We start from the raw sequence: 19,122 nt of genomic DNA on the forward strand, positions 1-19,122 counted from the left end.
ATTAAAATCTGTAACCATGTGCCTCACATGGACTTTTCGAAGGTGCACTATTCTCAGAATTCCTGAATCTTCTTCTGGATCATGTCCACAACATGGGCTGAACGAAGAGTCGGTTATCATCAAGCACATGGATGATGAATTTCTAAGCATTAGGCATACTTTCGTTCAAGCTGATGACAAACTGACGAAGCTCCTAAGTCGAAGCCTAAGGTATCTCTTTCATTGGAACTTCATACGGAGACCCAATTGATTAATCTCTTGCACCAGCCATCTGTTTGTTGCATTCTGTTCAAATTCAGCTGTTTGTTTAGTTGCTGAGGCGTGAATCGTGCAAAATCAGCCATCCTGTATGTAGAAAGTAGGTGGAAATGGAGTAGAGAGACTGCTCCACGTAATTGACTTGTAGAGAGACTTCAAAGTATGTGCATTGGGTAAGACTTCTTGTTTGCCCTAGACAGCAGTAAAGCGGTCCTGGAGAGGAAGACCTCAGAAATGGCAAAGGTGAGACGACCCAAGTGGATGGCTGCGACTGGGGAGTTGTGGAGACGACGAATTTCAGCTCAATCGGACCCGAGAGAGAGATCGTGGTCTACTAGAAACACCAAAAGCTACTTGATCAAGACAAACGATCGATGCAGCGATCCGGTAACGATGATTTCACGATGTGACTAAGGATGCAGCAATTCAACTGGTAGGCGATAGTGGTCTGTCACAGAGACAAACAGACAGACCAAGAGAGAGAGAGCTTCCCTTTTCTCCCTGTTTTACCTCTTTCACAAGCGCTATGTAGCCCCAAAATGCTGCAAGCCTCCTCCCTAAATTGGCTTTTCTCCCTGAACCAGAAAAGCACCCATGGTCCCAGTCACAGAATTTTGAGGAAAAGCAGCCCCTTTTTAGCCACTCTTCCTTTTCATAGCATACCACATGTAGAAAAGCGGCATCTTTCATCTTCAAGTCATGCACACGTTCCCAAAGAGGAGGAAGAGGATCCAATATTGTTCGAGCAACGTATTCAGCAGAGCGAGCATACTTGAAGAAAGAGTGCTTGAGCAATTTCTCTGCACTTGGACGTTTTGTAGGATCTTTCACCAAACACATTGCTATCATCTCTTTGAATGACTTTGAAAACCTTTTGTCTCTCTCATAGTCAAGCCATGGAGGGGCATTTTGTAAGGTAATCAAAAGTACCTTCATAGGAGGCTACTTCAAGAAGGGGGCATGCCCTTGTGCTAGCTCCAAGGCTGTGATCCCAAATGACCAAATATCAGCCTTGAAATCATACCATGAACTTGCTCCATAACCTCAGGTGCCATCCAGCATGGGGTTCCAACGAAAGTGTTCCTTGATCGTTGTCTATCACCAGTATCAAACATGCAAGTAGAAACACCAAAGTCCCCAAGTTTCACAGCACCATTTCCATCAACAAGAATATTCCTTGCCTTGACATCTCGGTGAATATGTCCATGATGATGAAGATACTCTAAGGCCTTCAAGGTCTCTTTCAAAAAGGATCTCGTCATCATCTTTTGCAATAGTCTCTTTCTCTTCTCCTTTCTGCTACTGCAAGCTCTTGATCCCATGAGGTGAATCTGCACTGTCTTGATCTGGGTCATCCTCGAAAATATCAAAGCGTTCAATATGCTTGGGCTCCTTCTTCCCAACTCCTGGATGTGGAGGCTTGGTATCATTAGGTATTTTTGATATAGCTAGAGAAGGAGAAGGCAAAGGTCCTGAACAAATACGTGTAACACATTCACCAGCATCAGTTGTGCTTTCCACTTGACCTTGCTCAACATAGGCTGAAAGCATCTCATCATGCTCACCACTATGGCTCCAACTCCTCCCCACTATACTCATACGCAGAAAATAAATGTAAACACAACAACTAAGTATGTACAAAGTATCAAATCACACACACAACTTTTGGGTGGTTTTCACACCTCGAATGCGCAGCAATACGACATCCACCCCCTCTAATCCTACGCATCCTCCGGATGGGCCAACTACCCATGATCATTATCATCAAGATCCACAAACAGATCAATCTCTTCATTATGCATTTCCGGTATATCAACAAGATTATCTGTCATATCATCTGTCTCTTCTATTGGAGTTTCTTCTCGTTGCTCTTCTCTTTCAAATTCTTCCAATGCATAATCCTCATCATCTCTTTTCTTGAAAATCTTGATTCTTTTTCCTGCAATAGGCACTCTAAGCACCGTCCCATCCAATTCTATCAACTCATATGTTGCATTATCAAAGACATGTCAGACTATGTATGGCCCAAACCATCTTTTCACCATCTTTCGAAGTGTAGTATGCTGATTTTCAAGGCTGCTATCAAAGACCAATACCCAATCTCCCTCTTCTATTGCTCTAGGCCGCAAGTGATGCCTGCTGTCAAACCTGTCCTTATTCCTTAGTCTAGCAACCTTCAACCTGTCAATAGCTAGCTGAATATCCTCATGTATCCTCTCCAACTGTCGAATCCGAAGAGCTAAGAGCTCCTCTCTCGTCAAATCCTCCTGCCAAGGTAAAACTGACCAAGTCAAAGCACAAGTCTTAGTTGGCATAACAGGTTTCTGACCATACATCAACTCTGCAGGCATATATCCTGTGGTAACACTATGAGTCGTACGATCATCCTACAAAGCAAATGGTAGAAGTATCGGCCATTCTCCAATCCGTCCTCTACATGCTTTGACTAATGCTTTCACTATCGGCGGATGCCCTCTTTCACTCTTCCCATTTCCCTCTGGATTATATGCTGTAGTTAGAGCCAACTTGATTCCTAGCTGAGAGAAAAACTCCCTAGCTTCATCTGCATCCAATTCACCACGATCCGCAGTGATCTTACCCACACAACCATACATGCAGAAAATTTCCTCCAATAAGAACTTACACATTGCACTAGTGGTCTTCGTTCTCAAAGATCTGCCCTCAACATGATTGGTAAGATCCTCTCTAGCCAAAATGATGTATCTCATCTGCCATAGACCCATAGGCATGGTAACCAAATCAACTACCCACTTATAATGAATGCATAACGGATAGGTCGGATGAAGCTCATCTTGATGACGCACTATCGAATACATCTGGCAGTCTCTGCAAGTCTCAACAAAGTGAGAAACATCTCTGTACATGCCTTTCCACCAATATTTCTCCTTGATTTTCTCATAAGTAGCCCATACTCCTCTATGACCAGCCCAAGGACTCTCATGAAACTCCCTCATCACCTGTAACCGTGTCTCTCTATCGCAGACAACCCGCAAAGGTAATCCGCCTCTTTTCTTCGGATGCTTCCAAAGAAATCCGTCCTTGAGAAAATAACCATAGGCTTTTCTTCTGATCTTCTTGAACTCTTCATCTGGCCATTCATCTCTTTTGCTTAGTGTACCAAGGTACCTGCCAATCTGCAACCAATCTCCAACATAGAGTTCTTCTATGAAAGCCACAATATCATAGACATGACAAACATGATCAACCATAGTGCCTGAAATTTCTGCATCATCCTCTTCTGCAACAAGTAGAGTTTCCTCATCATCATATCTGGCTCTAGACAACATATCTGCCACTGGATTATCCTTCCCTGCTATGTGTTTAAATTCCGGATTTAATGACTTGATGTATGCAATCCATCTCATCATGGCTATATCCGGAGTAGAGCAACTCGTGATCATACCAATCAATGGCAAGCAATCTGTCTCTACCACAATTGAAGCTCCAATAAAGTACTCCTTGTCACATTTGAGAGCCGTGACAATCCCCAATAACTCCCTCTTGATTTTCGGATATCTCCTCTGTCTCTTGTTTAGGACTTTCGCCCCAAACCGAATAGCATACCTATTTCGATCTGCATCATCTTGACCCACAACCCAACCTATGCCAATTGGACTAGTGTCAACTGTCAATACAATAGGCCTTTCACAATTATAATCCGCTTTCCTGAGAGTAGGAGCATTCTGCAATAACTTCTTCAATTTTCGCATGGCTCTAGTGTGACTCTCATCCCAATAGAATTTCTGCCCCTTTCGAAGCAGCTGATACAAACAATCTGCTATGTGCGCAAAATGGGGTATCCAAATCATGTAAAACACACAAGCTCCAATGAATCTCCGTACCTCTGAAGTGGTAGAAAAATACTCCGCAATCTTGCCTATAGCATTTACCTTATCAGGTGAGGGTTTCCTGCCATAATATCCACACATATGTCCTACAATGACAACCTCATTCACTCCAAAAACAGATTTTTGCCCTGAAAGTGTCAAATTCACTTCTTCTAACCTAGCCAAAATCTTCTTACATGCTGAAATATGATCAGCCACAAAGTATCTACATCCCTGCTCATTTAGACTCTCATTTTTCTCTTCTTCTGCACACCCCTTAATGGGCACATCATCCAAAAAAGGCATGGTAAGCTGAGGTATATAATCATGAAGGATCTTATGCATGGCATTCATCATATGCGCAACAGAATTAGTGGCACCTTGAGGCAAGGTACACATCCTGACAAGCCCAATAGGAGTTCTCATGGTGGTTATGTCCCTGCTTTCCAAAGCCAGCTGAAACTGATCATATCCTGAATACAAATCACCTAAAGAATAGATGGCACGTCCAGCAAATTCTTCTGCAAACTCATCCACAACTAGACCTATATCAACATTCCTGATAGTAACTCTGTTCACTGGTTGCATGTCCTGAATAAATCGGAGAGTACCATTCTTCTTTGGAACGGTAAACCACCTGTTTGAGTATGGTGCAGATGAAGGCTCAAGAATTCCCATCCTGATTTTCTCATTCAATAAATCAATCAGCTTTGGCAGGTGTGCTTTAGGCACTGGAATAGGTCGGAGATTCCATGGAATATGAGGAATAGTAAAGATCACCATAGGAGCAACAATATCAGGATTCACACATCCGATCTCATGCGGGGAAAAAGCAAATCCCCTTCCATGTCGCTCAAGCATCTTCTGAAAGCATTGCTTCTCTATGGGTAGTAAGAAATCACCATTTCCAATTTTCAATTCAGCAAGAGTCTCTGCTGAAAATTTATGACCAATATGCTCCGGATTCCTCAAAATTTGCTGTTTAGCAGCCCTCTCTATTTGTTGATCACTTTCAGGTGGAAGCAGTACAGAAACCGGCTTCACCTTCTTATCCACAGTTTTGTATTTCGTGTCAACCCTGGCTTCATTATGCTCTTCTGCATTACACAAATCTTGCTGTAAATCAGCAATTCTACACTCCAATGGCTGAATATCCTCAGCCCTCTGCTCTATGGATTGCATAGAAACAACCCTAAACTCTGGATGCTGAAATATTTCAGCAGTAAACTCTGTTGGCTGAAAGTTTTCAGCCCTCTGTGTCTCTGAAAGCTGATCATAACCAGCTGGAAACTCTGTTTGCTGAGTTTCTTCAGCACTCATCACTCTTTGCTGAGTTACCTCATCCTCTGACTCAATCTGTGACACAAAATCTGCAATTTCATGAAACATGTCCAGGGACTGCACTAACACATTACTGTGACAATTCTGCATATCAATTTTCAGCATATCTCCCATCTCTGTCATCGTATCTACACAAATCACACTGTCATACATCCCATCTATGTGCTCATCATCCTCCAAAATTCTTGCATTTTTCAAAATTTTCTCCTTCCTGCATATATATTGCCTGGCAGCTCTAGGCAACTTAGAAGCCTTCTGATAGCTCATCGAACTGTTTGCTGAAATCCCAACAAAACCGGAGGAGAAAACACTGCTGCCAGGAGGCGAGAACTCCAATCTCCTCTGCTCTGTACCACCGTCATCTCGTGAAACGGCGGTACCTAATGAAAACCCGAATCCCTCACAGTGGGCAAAGGTGCATCTCTGAGAGTATCCCTGTTTCTAACATGGTTCACACATACAGTCATAAACTGAACTGCTCTCATGCCATCTTTACTGCGAATCCGTGCATAAGCAGATTCATCATCCATTACCTTTGTTTCCATGCGCATCTCTGTGATGAATGGCTGTCCAAGAATTATGGGATAAGAGCATGAATCCTGCACAAAGAAATGAAAATCCTCCTCTATATCACCAATAGAAACCCTGACACTAGGACAGGCAACATACAAATCACCTGCAGTGTTATTGGCGGCTCTCATACGCCACCCATGCTCTATATCCATAGGCCATCTGTTACTCTCATAAACTCCACGAACTATGAGATTAATCTCAGAACCATGATCCACCAATGCAACATAAGGCACCTATTTCTCTCCAATCTTTACCATCATCTCTGTAGTTGCCCTAGCCCAATGGCTCCGCGAAAAGTGACTACGCGGTATCAAGATAGGCTCATCAATTTCAGCATAATGCTTAGGTTGAACCCTCTTCTCTACCTGCGGAAAAACAAAAGCATTCTCAACCATAACCTCATCCTCATCCTCATCCAGCTCCCCAATCAAAACTCCCTGTGTATCAGTGGTAGACAATGCATGTCTTTTCCTCTTCAGGACCTCCTGAAACTGATCCTGAAACTCTCTTTTCGAGATGCCCAAAATCTCAGAGATAGTGAAAGTCACCTCACTGCCAAGTATCTTGTCATTAAAGATTTTCTTCATGTCTGTAGATGTCTCAATATCGGACATCAATCTAAACCTTGGCTGCTTTCTCTCTCTAGGCTCTTGCCTCTTTTCTCTCTTTTGAGCATCTTCCATTTGTCGATCTGGCCCTGGTCTTGAAGACAGTCCTGCAGTAGGTGGAGTAACAAACTCACCCCCTCTAGTCTTCTTAGCTGCACTTGGATTTTCTTCATCCCTCTTACGCTTCTCCTCAACAAGTGCATCTGCACCATGAGACTTAGCCAAATAAGCATAAATAGAGTACCTGTCAACAGGCGAATCCCAACCTGTCTCTGATCTGATGCTAGAGCCTGCACTAGTCAAAACAGTTTGCTGAATTTTCCCCTTGTTTGCAGTCTCCATAGCATAAGTACATAGCGCTGACTGAGTCTCTGATCCCTTCTCAATCTGGACTCCATATGCAGAAGCATCACCTCTAGCTGTCACATAAGAAGTACGCACAGCCATGTCATCCACTAACTTCTTCATTCCACATTTACCAAAGTTGGTAGCAAGTGGAGCTCCTGTCTCAGTCAACCAAATCTTACCATCTTGGCCCCAATATACCAAATTCTTCCTCCTTGCATCTTGAAAGGATTCACAATCCCTGCAATGCTGATGGTCCGTACTATCGCACCAAATACATCTCCGATCTCTCCTAGGTGCATTAGGAGCACTCCTAGGTGCAGTAGGAGCACTAGAAGAAGTAGTAGGCGCAGTCGAAGCAAACTGCTCTTTCAACTTTCCCACCAACTCCGCTTTGACTGAATCTAGTGTCAAATCTGTTGTGCCTTTAATTATGTCATCAAGAGAGGTAGGCACCGATGGAGCGGATGGTTTTGGAGCAGAAGGTGTAGGCATCGGTCATGGAACAGGAGGAATAGGTGGAGTGGAAACAGTAGGCACTGGCATAGGCCAAGAAACTGGCTGAGGAGGAGAAGCAATAACAAGAATAGAAGCAGGCATAGGAGTAGATGATGGTGTAGGTGTCATGGAACCATTCTGTAGGCGAGTCTTCCATATCCTCCTCTTGGTCAAAGTCGAGACTGCATCCTGGGCATCCTGCCAATCCGTTTTAAGACCCATAGGCTTCGTGCAATCCTCAAGAAGCTCACCCAATTCTTCTTGAAGAGCAGGATCTGCAGCTTGCAAGAAAAGCTCAACTTTTTCAACATCCAATGCTCTTTGTTCAATGGCATCAAGCTGACTATACCTCTCCTCAAATTCTCGAATTAACTCCGAAGCAGCTAGACCTTTGTTTGGCATGTAGACCCACTCTCGGAATGACCACCGAGTAGCCATACCAAAGTCCTCAAGGAAATATTCTTCTTTCAAGGCCTTCTTAAAATCTTGCCAATGTGTATTTTGAATAAAAAGATCAGTCACTTTTGCCCTCAAAGTGGGTGTGACAAGACGAAGGAAGTACTTACTCTAGAACTCTGAAAAACCCCATCTTGATCTCATATGTCTTCAAATATGATGAAACATTACGGCTGTCAAATAGCTTCTTCTCATTCTCAACTGCTTCAATAGCCTTAGTCGCGCTGTTTGCATTCTCTTGCTCCGAATTGAGTTGCCTTTGTTGAGATAACTGCTGTTGATGCAATTGTTGCTACTGCTGCATATACAATTGTGTCTGCTGATTTTGGAGTTGCATATACATGGACATATTCTGCAAAATCTGCTTTAGATCCTCTGTTGAAGTACTTGACGCAGCAGTCATTGATGGAGCTAAAGTAGACGCAGCTGGAATTGTAGAAGAGGCTGAAGTATCTCCCATCCTGAAATTTCTGCGACGCTTTCACGTCGGGTTCACCAAAGATGTCGAAGGGTTTGTGAAAGCAATATCACATCCACAGAGGACCTTGACTAATTTCAAGATAGAAGATCAATCAAGCGAGATCAAATTCCATTTGAAAGCTCAATTTTAAATAATATGTGACAAATATCCAGTTACAACTAAATGAGAGCATGCCCAATAAACAACTTGACGAATACTCATGTCATATAATTTGCAATTCTCTTGAATAGATAAAATTTCTATGGCAGCCATCCAGATCAAGTGTAATCTTGGATAGATATACACAGCTCTTGTACAGTTAAAACTCTGTCATAGGTCTTCCAAAATACGTAATTCTTCACCATATAGAATTGTGATAAGATCAAACTTGAATAACATGCATTTTCATTGCCATGTTAATAATGGCTCGTGGTTCACAGATCATAATGCAGAATCTGAAAGTCTGAGATCTCTGTTGCAGGTTGAAAGTTTCATAGGAATGAGGAGTATCAAGCTTTGATAGAGTTTTACAACTAGATTTAGTGTATAATCTAGCATATGTGCTTAAGCCAGCTGTCTATAGGGATCTCCAAATGTGGGATGATTCTTTGAGAACAAAAGAACTGAAGATAAAACTGTTGATGTTGAAATACTTCATTGTAAGAGGTTTGAAGATTTTATAGTAGCTGTTACTGTGACTATTGCTGTAAATGTTAAAGATGCTTCTGCTTTACTACTGTTCAAGTCCTCCACTACTTAGCCTTTCATCACCAACATCTTCTTAAGCACATTCCACTGCTTTAGCAACTGCGATGTAAACCCAATTCTCTTATGTTGCCCCTGTAAGTGACTTAATGTGTTATTAAAATCTGTAACCATGTGCCTCACATGGACTTTTCGAAGGTGCACTATTCTCAGAATTCCTGAATCTTCTTCTGGATCATGTCCACAACATGGGCTGAACGAAGAGTCGGTTATCATCAAGCACACGGATGATGAATTTCTAAGCATTAGGCATACTTTCGTTCAAGCTGATGACAAACTGACGAAGCTCCTAAGTCGAAGCCTGAGGTATCTCTTTCATTGGAACTTCATACGGAGACCCAATTGATTAATCTCTTGCACCAGCCATCTGTTTGTTGCATTCTGTTCAAATTCAGCTGTTTGTTTAGTTGCTGAGGCGTGAATCGTGCAAAATCAGCCATCCTGTATGTAGAAAGTAGGTGGAAATGGAGTAGAGAGACTGCTCCGGGTAATTGACTTGTAGAGAGACTTCAAAGTATGTGCATTGGGTAAGACTTCTTGTTTGCCTTGGACAGCAGTAAAGCGGTCCTCGAGAGAAAGACCTCAGAAATGGCAAAGGTGAGATGACCCAAGTGGATGGCTGCGACTGGGGAGTTGTGGAGACGACGAATTTCAGCTCAATCGGACCCGAGAGAGAGATTGTGGTCTACTAGAAACACCATAATCCATCCTGATTTTTAAGCGTTTCACGACAAAAAGCATGCTACTTGATCAAGACAAACGATCGATGCAGCAATCCGGTAACGATGATTTCACGATGTGACTAAGGATGCAACAATTCAACTGGTAGGCGATAGTGGTCTGTCACAGAGACAGACAGACATACCGAGAGAGAGAGAGCTTCCCTTTTCTCCCTGTTTTTCCTCTTTCACAAGCGTTATGTAGCCCCAAAATGCTACAAGCCTCCTCCCTAAATTGGCTTTTTTCCCTGAACCAGAAAAGCACCCATGGTCCCAGTCTCACAGAATTTTGAGGAAAAGCAGCCCCTTTTTAGCCACTCTTCCTTTTCATAGCATACCACATGTAGAAAAGCGGTATCTTTCATCTTCAAGTCATGCACACGTTCCCAAAGAGGAGGAAGAGGATCCAATATTATTCGAGCAACGTATTCAGCAGAGCGAGCATGCTTGAAGAAAGAGTGCTTGAGCAATTTCTCTGCACTTGGATGTTTTGTAGGATCTTTCACCAAACACATTGCTATCATCTCTTTGAATGACTTTGAAAACCTTTTGTCTCTCTCATAGTCAAGCCATGGAGGGGCATTTTGTAAGGTCATCAAAAGTACCTTCATAGGAGGGTACTTCAAGAAGGGGGCATGCCCATGTGCTAGCTCCAAGGCTGTGATCGCAAAGGACCAAATATCACCCTTGAAATCATACCATGAACTTGCTCCATAACCTCAGGTGCCATCCAGCATGGGGTTCCAACGAAAGTGTTCCTTGATCGTTGTCTATCACCAGTATCAAACATGCAAGCAGAAACACCAAAGTCCCCAAGTTTCACATCACCATTTCCATCAACAAGAATATTCCTTGCCTTGACATCTCGGTGAATATGTCCATGATGATGAAGATACTCTAAGGCCTTCAAGGTCTCTTTCAAAAAGGATCTCATCATCATCTTTTGCAATAGTCTCTTTCTCTTCTCCTTTCTGCTACTGCAAGCTCTTGATCCCATGAGGTGAATCTGCACTGTCTTGACCTGGGTCATCCTCAAAACATCAAAGCGTCCAATATGCTTGGGCTCCTTCTTCCCAACTCCTGGATGTGGAGGCTTGGTATCATTAGGTATTTTTGATGTAGCTGGAGAAGGAGAAGGAAAAGGTCCTGAACAAATACGTGTAACACGTTCACCAGCATCAGTTGTGCATTCCACTTGACCTTGCTCAACATAGGCTGAAAGCATCTCATCATGCTCACCACTATGCCTCCAACTCCTCCCCACTATACTCATACGCAGAAAACAAATGTAAACACAACAACTAAGTATGTACAAAGTATCAAATCACACACACAACTTTTGGGTGGTTTTCACACCTCGAATGCACAGCAATACGACAACGCTTGGGTGCTAAAGTATTGGTTGAACGACAAAGAAGATATCCACAAGTTAAAAGAGAATTATGGGGAATTGTGATGGCCCTTAAATGTGATAAGGAGTATTTTATGGGTGCTCATGTAGTCATTGAGACCGATTGTTTGCCAGTATTGGGTATGATTACTAGTTATGCTACTCTGGACATTGCTATGCTCCGGTGGATTGCATACATCAAATCTTTGAACCCTGAATTTCAGCATATTGCAGGAAGAGATAACCCAATGGCAGACATGTTATCTCTAGCATGCTATGAGAATGAAGATGGGATGATGGATGAGGAGGAAGAAGATAACTTTCTTATGGTTGAAAATGATGTTGCAAGAGTGAATTTAGCAATGCAAGGTGTTGCTACAGCATTAACAGAAGCTTGGACAACAAAGAGAAGACACTTTAGATGGTTTGCATCTTGTGTAGAAGTGTTTCTGGAAGACAAATATGCAGGAGAGTAGCTGAGAATTGGTCAATATCTCAGTACATTAACAAAGAGAGATGAATAGTCAGATGAGGAGTTTAAGAAGATCAAGAGGAAAGCTTATGGATTTTTCTTAAAAGATGGATACTTATGGAAACATGCTAAAAAGAAACAGGGTATGCCATTGCGAGTTTTGGGTGATAGAGCTTCACAAGTAACTGTTACGCAAGAATTTCATGAAAGCTTATGGGCTGGTCATAGAGGTGTTTGGGAAACTTTTACAAAGATCAAATAAATATATTGGTGGCAGGGTATGTATAAGGATGTTGCTCACTTTGTGGAAACATGTACGACATGTCAAATGTATTCAACTGTGAGACATTGGGATGGATTGCAACCCACATATCCATTGTCTCTTCATTTTAAGTGGGCGGTGGATTTGGTCACAATGCCTACAGGTCTTTGGCAAATGAGTTATCTTATGCTTGCTTGTGAAGACTTGACTAATTAAGTGGAAGGGAGAGCTCTACATACTAAGACGACAAATGTCGTATGTACTTTTCTCTTAGAAGAGATCTTTTGTCGATATGACTGTGTGGAAAAAATTACAGCAGATAGGGGTGAGCTAGATGGAGATGAGGCTCATGATTTCTTTGCATGGTTGGGGATAAAGCTTGCTTTAACATCAGCCTCTAACCCTGAAGGAAATGGAAAAAGTGAAAGAGGTCATCCACCTATTGTGAAGGCATTGGAAAAAGCATGTGGAGAGAAGGTAAAAGAGTGGCCACGATTGCTCCCTTATGCTTTGTGGGCTAACAAAACAACTCATAGTGCTGTTACAAGATATATGCTTGCAGAATTGATGTATGGTCAAAAACCTATCATGCCGATAGAAGAGATGACAGTCACATGGAGTGTGTTACCTTGGGAGGAGGAGTTGAATCGAGAGGAGTTGTTGGACTTGCGCATTAGACAATTGGAAAGAAAGCTATAAGACATAGAGGCAGCAACTGCAAAGTTAAGGGCAGCAAGGATACAAAAAAAGAAACTGTTTGACAAAAGACATAGACTGAGACCAAGAACCATACAAGTTTCTCTTGAGGCTTTGTTATTGCGTCATGGTTCGCCTGTGATGTGATTGGTATAGATTTGTCACCCTGTTGTGATAGTGTTGTATCCACTCTTGATTGGTCAATGCAAGTTTTGTTATCAATGGATTGAGTGGTGAGAGCAACCGTTGATAGGGGCGATGGTTGCTTTGACTTAGCAAAAAACATGGATTTTTTTGAGGTTTCACCACTGTTAGGGGAGATGGCAATGGGTTTCTTAGCGGGTGGACTCAATGCCTTATTCCCAAGTTCTTCCGTTCTCTTGGTCTCAATGTTCTTAGCATCCACAACCACTTATACCTGATGTTGTGTTTGTTGTGTTCTCCTCTTGTTCATGGGCAATGAAGGTGTCTTTCTCAAAGACTTAGGACCCTGAACTAGGTCATCTATTGATGTGCTTGGTGGGGCCTTAGCACTCTCTTTCTCTGGTGTGCTCTCATGGGACTTAGCTACAATGTGTTGAACAGCCTTGCTAGGTTGATTGGTCAGATATGCCATCTCCTTGGCCACAACTTCGAGAGGTTTCTCCTCAAGCCTAGGCTTTAGGTGCTTCAGTAGTGCTGGAGATATCAAAGATGTTGATTGCAACGCCTCTTCCATCGGTGAATGGCTAAGGACATGTTCCGCAAGGGGCATTGTGACGGCCAAAGGTTGTGACTGATGTGATTCCTGATTGAAAGTAGTAACGGCTAGTTCAGTGGATTGGTTACTGCTAGTAGATTACGGTGTCAGGTCCTCAAGAAGATCGGAAGTGGGTGTGTCTTTTGTTGCCCTTTGAGCATTCACTTGTGCAGATCGAGCCTCAGTAAATCTAGTCACACTAGATTGCATAGGCATATCCTTGTGCCGAGAGCTACGGGTGGTGTCATGTCCCACCTCTTGGACATTTGGAAGCTTAGATGGAGATAGAGATTGGGATTGAGCAGCTACACTTGACGACTGCTGTTGCGCTTCATGTGTCCATTTTGGGAAAGATGGTGTAGGAGATTTGGGACTCCTAAGTGGCTTTGAAACTGGTTGGAAGATTTGGTCATGGCTGTTAGATGATTTTGCCATTTGCTTTGTTGAGCATTTGACCTTGCCATGAGCAATGTTGTGTCTATGATGCTTGTTATCCTCTTGGGAAATCAAAGGCTCCTTAGGCACTAGTGGCTTTTTCTTACCCTCAAAGATTACATCTAATATCTACTCGTCAAACACGCTAGGTCGAGGATCTACCCTTCGAATAGTCCCATTTGGTTTCTTGATTTTGATTGTAAGGGGCTTGGTTTTTCATTTAGATTCCCTCCTGCGCTTCTTTGCTCTTGATATGATCTGGCCTTTAGCTGATAGAGGAGGTTTAGTTGGGGGTTTTGGTATCCAAATCCATCCGTTACCTGCATAATACCCTTGAGCATGTAGCAACACTTTGGATATCCATCTTGGTGTTGTGTTGGCTCTCCATTGATACCTTCATCTATAAGGCTTGGGCTTCTTTTGGGGTCATCTACGATATTTGTAAGTCCAAAGCCCGTCCTTGACATTGTCTCCTGACCTTCTTGTTTCAAGCATGGCCTCACTCACTGGTTCTCGTTGTTCAACCTGTGCTTGTATCAACTCTTTCAATAGGTCCTTGCTCTCATTATCATCACCTTCCTTGCCTTTCCCTCGAGGTTCGATGAGGTCACCCTTGCTAAAGGTTGTGACAATCCTCACACCTCGTAGTGTCAAGTGTATCCTCTGTGCTACATAATCAGCCTCACACTTCGTCACCCTTTTGAAAGGTCGTCCAAGGAGGGTTTCCCTTCCACAACTAGCACTATTTGGAGGGAAATGGAATAGGATAGGCAAGCTTTCAGTAGTTACAAGGATTTTGCGCTTTCCTATGAGTGCTTGTGGGTGTCCCCCATATGGACTAATAGTTGCATTAGTCGGTGTGAGCTCTAGTTGGCCTAGCAAAGTCCATGCTTCATAGGTCAAGATATTAAAATTTGCCCCTTCATTGATGAGAGCATCGATACTATGCTCTCTTTTTGCAGTGAGTTTGACCCTAAGATAAGCAGGCGGCACTATGTCTTCATGTTCTCGGTCTTGGCTTGCAAATTTAAGCCTCCTGATGCATGCCCTTGAGGCCCCAACTACACAACTAGATTTGGTTTCTCTACTGATATCTTGGGTCATTTGTACAGTGCCAATCAAGGTGCATCCATCTTCAAGACTGCCATGTCTAGTCATCCTCGTAGTTGTAGCTTGAGGTTGTTGCATTCCACTTTGATTAGATGTAGTCCAGACGCAATCTAGACATGTTTTTGTGATATGGCCTTTTTGCCCTTGTAGGCTAGATTGGCCCATTGAGGTTCTAGTGTCTCTGTTTATCTTTGTTTGAGTATGGGCTTTTGGCTGCTCTTTTGCAAGTGAGAATCCATGCTTGTGTAGAGCCATTACTACAATAAGATCTAATTTGGAGGACCTGTCACAACATGCGTTTTCTCTCCAATCTACTTGGGGGAGGTGCAGAGGAGGCAGAGCCCCCTTTGCGGGGGTCGGAGGGGGCAGTCCCCCCTGGTCTGCAAGGCCGTTACGATAAATGCCATGCGCGATTTGAAGGATAGTTCATAGCCAAGTTTTGAACTACATGCTCTAGATTTCAATCTAGTAATAGGTCTATGATATGCTTTTGGCTCTGTATGGTCTCTTGTTGGTTTCAGAATCTACAGGTTAGAATTTTGAAAAAAAAAATCCAAATTTGGCCTAGCAGGTTCGAATTGCAGGGACCGAATATCCGATTCGGCCCGTCCGAATGGCCAAGGGCCGAATGCACTGGTGCGAATGTTAGCTTGTCCGAGTGGGGTTGGGCGGCTGGGTTGCTAGGGCGGAGGGCTGAAGCAGGTGGTCCAAATGGTTGATTCGGGCAGGCTGAACGGTGGGTGTTCGAGTCAAGTGGTCCAAGTCAGGCGGGCCGAGGGCCGAATGCCAAGTTGGGTTGAATATTAAGTTCGGTCCGAGTGGTTAGAGGGCTGAATATAGGACGGTAGGCCAAGGGCTGATTCTGGGACTTGGCTCAAAATTGTCCTCACTCGAACGGACCGAGCACGATGAGTTTTTCACCGAATTCCACAGAATTCATTGCGCTGAGCGATCAAGGCCTTCCTACTAGTCGAGCACCCCTAGATCCAAGCTACTCATGTAGGGGAAGGTGTGGAATTACCTGTGGTGGGCAAAGAACTTCTCGATGGCCAGATCAAGGCAAGTCCACGCAATGAAGCTCTCTCTCCCCCTCTGCAGTTCTCTTGAAACCTTGCAATGCAAAATGTGGTCTTCCTTGCCACTCTTGGCCCCTTATCACTCTACCCAGGCCTGTCCTCACCTTAATCTTGCTCCCTCACCAATATGTAATCCAAATTTTTATTTTTTGCCCTTCTTTTCCCTGTTTCAACCTATTATATAGCAACAGAAAACCCTATTGCGTGCTCCAATGTTTTGCTTCTATCCTACCTAAATGTAAGAAAAAATCACAAGGGAGATATCTACACTACTCCAACATGCTTTTCCAAGTCCAAAAATCAAAAACCTACTTGCTAAGGAGATTGAATACCTCTTCAAACTCCCTCGCTTTCTATCTATCTATCTCAAGCACCGGTTCGGGGAAAACCCTACTTCAATGCTTCATTCAAAGCGCAAAAGTGCTCAAGGCTTAAATCTGTTGGTCCCGGCAATGAAATCAAAACGTGGGAGCTCTCGCTCAACCGCCAAGATGCACGGACCGCTTATTGCTTCAAGCATTCCAAGCCGAGCACTAATGGCTACCTCTCACATAGTTGACACACCATCCATCTCTATGGGTGTAGTGAGCTTACCTCCATGCCCAATCAAGTTACCTCCTCTCCTGAGCACTCCGATAGCTCCACTATCCAAGTGCAAGCTTCAAGTGAGCTCCATCCTCAAGCTTCCCACTCCAAGCTTCATTGCTGTGAGCAAGAGAAGAGAAGAGAAGAGAATAGAAGAAGAGAGAAGAAGATGGAGAGCTTCTTCTCCCTGGTCCCTCACCCTCACACACTCACTCCTTCACACTCTCACATTCCCTCTCTCAAGCACTAGCTCAAGCAAGCAAGCAAGCAAGCAAGCAAGCAAGCAAGAAGAAGAAGAAGAAGAAGAAGAGGAGGAGGAGAGCCACTTTTGGCCACACACAAGAATGAGCTTCTCATTCACTTTTCAACTTTATATACAAAACCCTAACTCCTTTTTAGGCAGTCATCCCCTTATCCCCTTTTTTACATGGCCGATCGTAGCCTAGGCCCTTTTTCCATTGTCCTCCTATCTTCCTAGCTTCCTTTCCACCGCCCATCTACTTTTACAAATTGCACAGGTGAGAACCCGGTACTCTTAAAATAAATCATGGTGTGCCTTGCACTTTTTTATAATAGTATAGACTCACACTTTTTCTCATGCACCTTTTTCATTGATTTAGGACTTTTCTGCACTTCTTGTGTTTCCAGATTCTTCTTGGCGCGCCTTCGTCTTCTATTTCACTTTTGCCTTGGCCTTGTCTTCTGCTTTAGATTTTACAGCTTTTCCACCTTGTTCATTTTGAGAGTCAATAGAGTTTACATTCATCTCCCCGAACAAAAATCTCACACTTCCATGGTGTGCCACAAAATTGATTTGACTCTATATTTTCCAAGGTTCTATTGTAAGTAAACAATCCCCTTTGGCCTACAAAATATCTAAAAAGGGTATTGACCAATGGTCTAATATCTAGACCTATGTCAAAGGTTATTGGAAGGACCAAGGATCACTGAAACAACAATTTTTACTTTCAACAGAAGAGAATATATTAGTTCAAGAGAGACAAAGTTGTTGGGAACCTCTATTAGACCATACAACTCAATGAAGATTTCAATCATAGAGGAATCTAATGGATGAATGATAAGATCTTCCTCCCCATATAGTCCTATGAACAAGAACCCAACAATATTGTTTACCAAATAGAAGAAAATATGGAACCTTGACTAAAACAATTGACCTATCGATTGAATATAATCTCACACCTTCTCCATCTTTAGCTTTCTCTCTTGGTGGATCATGAACTTGTCTATCTCTTGACCTATAGTTTCTTTAGTCTCAATTTCTTTCCCTTTTTCTTGGCCTTCTAATATTTGATATAGTCCTTTGCAATTTCTTTTCTCATGTGGATATTTTCCATTGCTTGTTCAAAAATGGTTTTTATTTCTACTCAGCCACATCCACCATAAAATGACTTTTGAGCCAATGCTTGGTATGCTAGAAATTCCTCCTAAGTGAAGGGAGATGAGCTCTGAAGTGGAAGCACGAGCACGAGCAAGAGCTATGGTGGAAGGAGTAAGAGCAAGAGAGAGAGACATACACAATGTGGGAACTCCAACAGTTACAATGTGTGACCAGCCTTCCCTTTATTCAAATGTTACTGAAAGAATAAAGAATGAAGTGAGAGTGATGGGTATTGTCAGTGTAGTAATATATAGGTGGCTAGGTAGAGGCGCATTTACCCCCAAAAACCTTCCACTTAAAGGTGAATCTACCTCAGTGAGGAGTGAAAAGAAAAAAGAAAAGACAGTACAACATATACATAGATACAACAGGATGAGGAAAGATGTCATCTCATTCAACACCCATCAACCTCCTAAGGAAGGAAAAGCATTTTGTAGAGAGTCTTTTTGTGAAAAAATCTACAGGATTCTGGTAAGGTCAATAGACCTATCCTCAATCACCTCACGAATGAAGTAATACCTCACCTCAATGTGTTTCATCTTCGCGTGGAAGACTAGATGATTTGCTAACTGGATAACACTCATAGAATCTGAATGTAGTGTAGGGATAGCATCTCCAATACCAAGGTCAACAACCAAATGACCCAACCAAATAACCTCCTTGCAAGCCTCAGTGGCTGCAACATACTCAGCCTCTAATAGTAGAAAAGGCCATGCATTTCTGCACCTTGGACATCCATGAAACAACACCTCCAGCAAAAGTGAATACATAGCCACCAGAAGTGGACTTCCTACTATCTGCATGTCTTGCATAGTCAGATTCTGTGTATCCCACAACTCTTGTATCCTAGCTACCATAACATATGCACATATCAGCATTGCCCTTCAGGTATCTCATGCTACCCTTCGTGGCATCCCAATGCCTCTTGCGAGGTGTAGCCATATAACGTGTCACAACACTAAGTGCAAGTGCAATATTTGGATTGGTGGCTATCATGGCATACATAAGACTGCCCACTACAGATGCATAGTGAATCTTGGCCATCTCGGCCCTCTGCTCATCTGTTTGTGGATAATTGGCCTATGAT

General features: G+C 43.0%; 1 pseudogene; it reads right to left on the bottom strand.

Annotated features, from left to right (window-relative positions):
- Positions 1 to 1,302: 1,302 nt before the first annotated feature.
- Positions 1,303 to 10,901, bottom strand: LOC148013958 (uncharacterized; annotated as a pseudogene).
- Between the last annotated feature and the right edge of the window lie 8,221 nt (positions 10,902 to 19,122).

Source organism: Lygodium microphyllum, chromosome 25, assembly GCF_053477565.2.
Source record: "Lygodium microphyllum isolate KBCC chromosome 25, Lygodium_microphyllum_v1.1.10, whole genome shotgun sequence".
Classification (NCBI taxonomy): domain Eukaryota; kingdom Viridiplantae; phylum Streptophyta; class Polypodiopsida; order Schizaeales; family Lygodiaceae; genus Lygodium; species Lygodium microphyllum.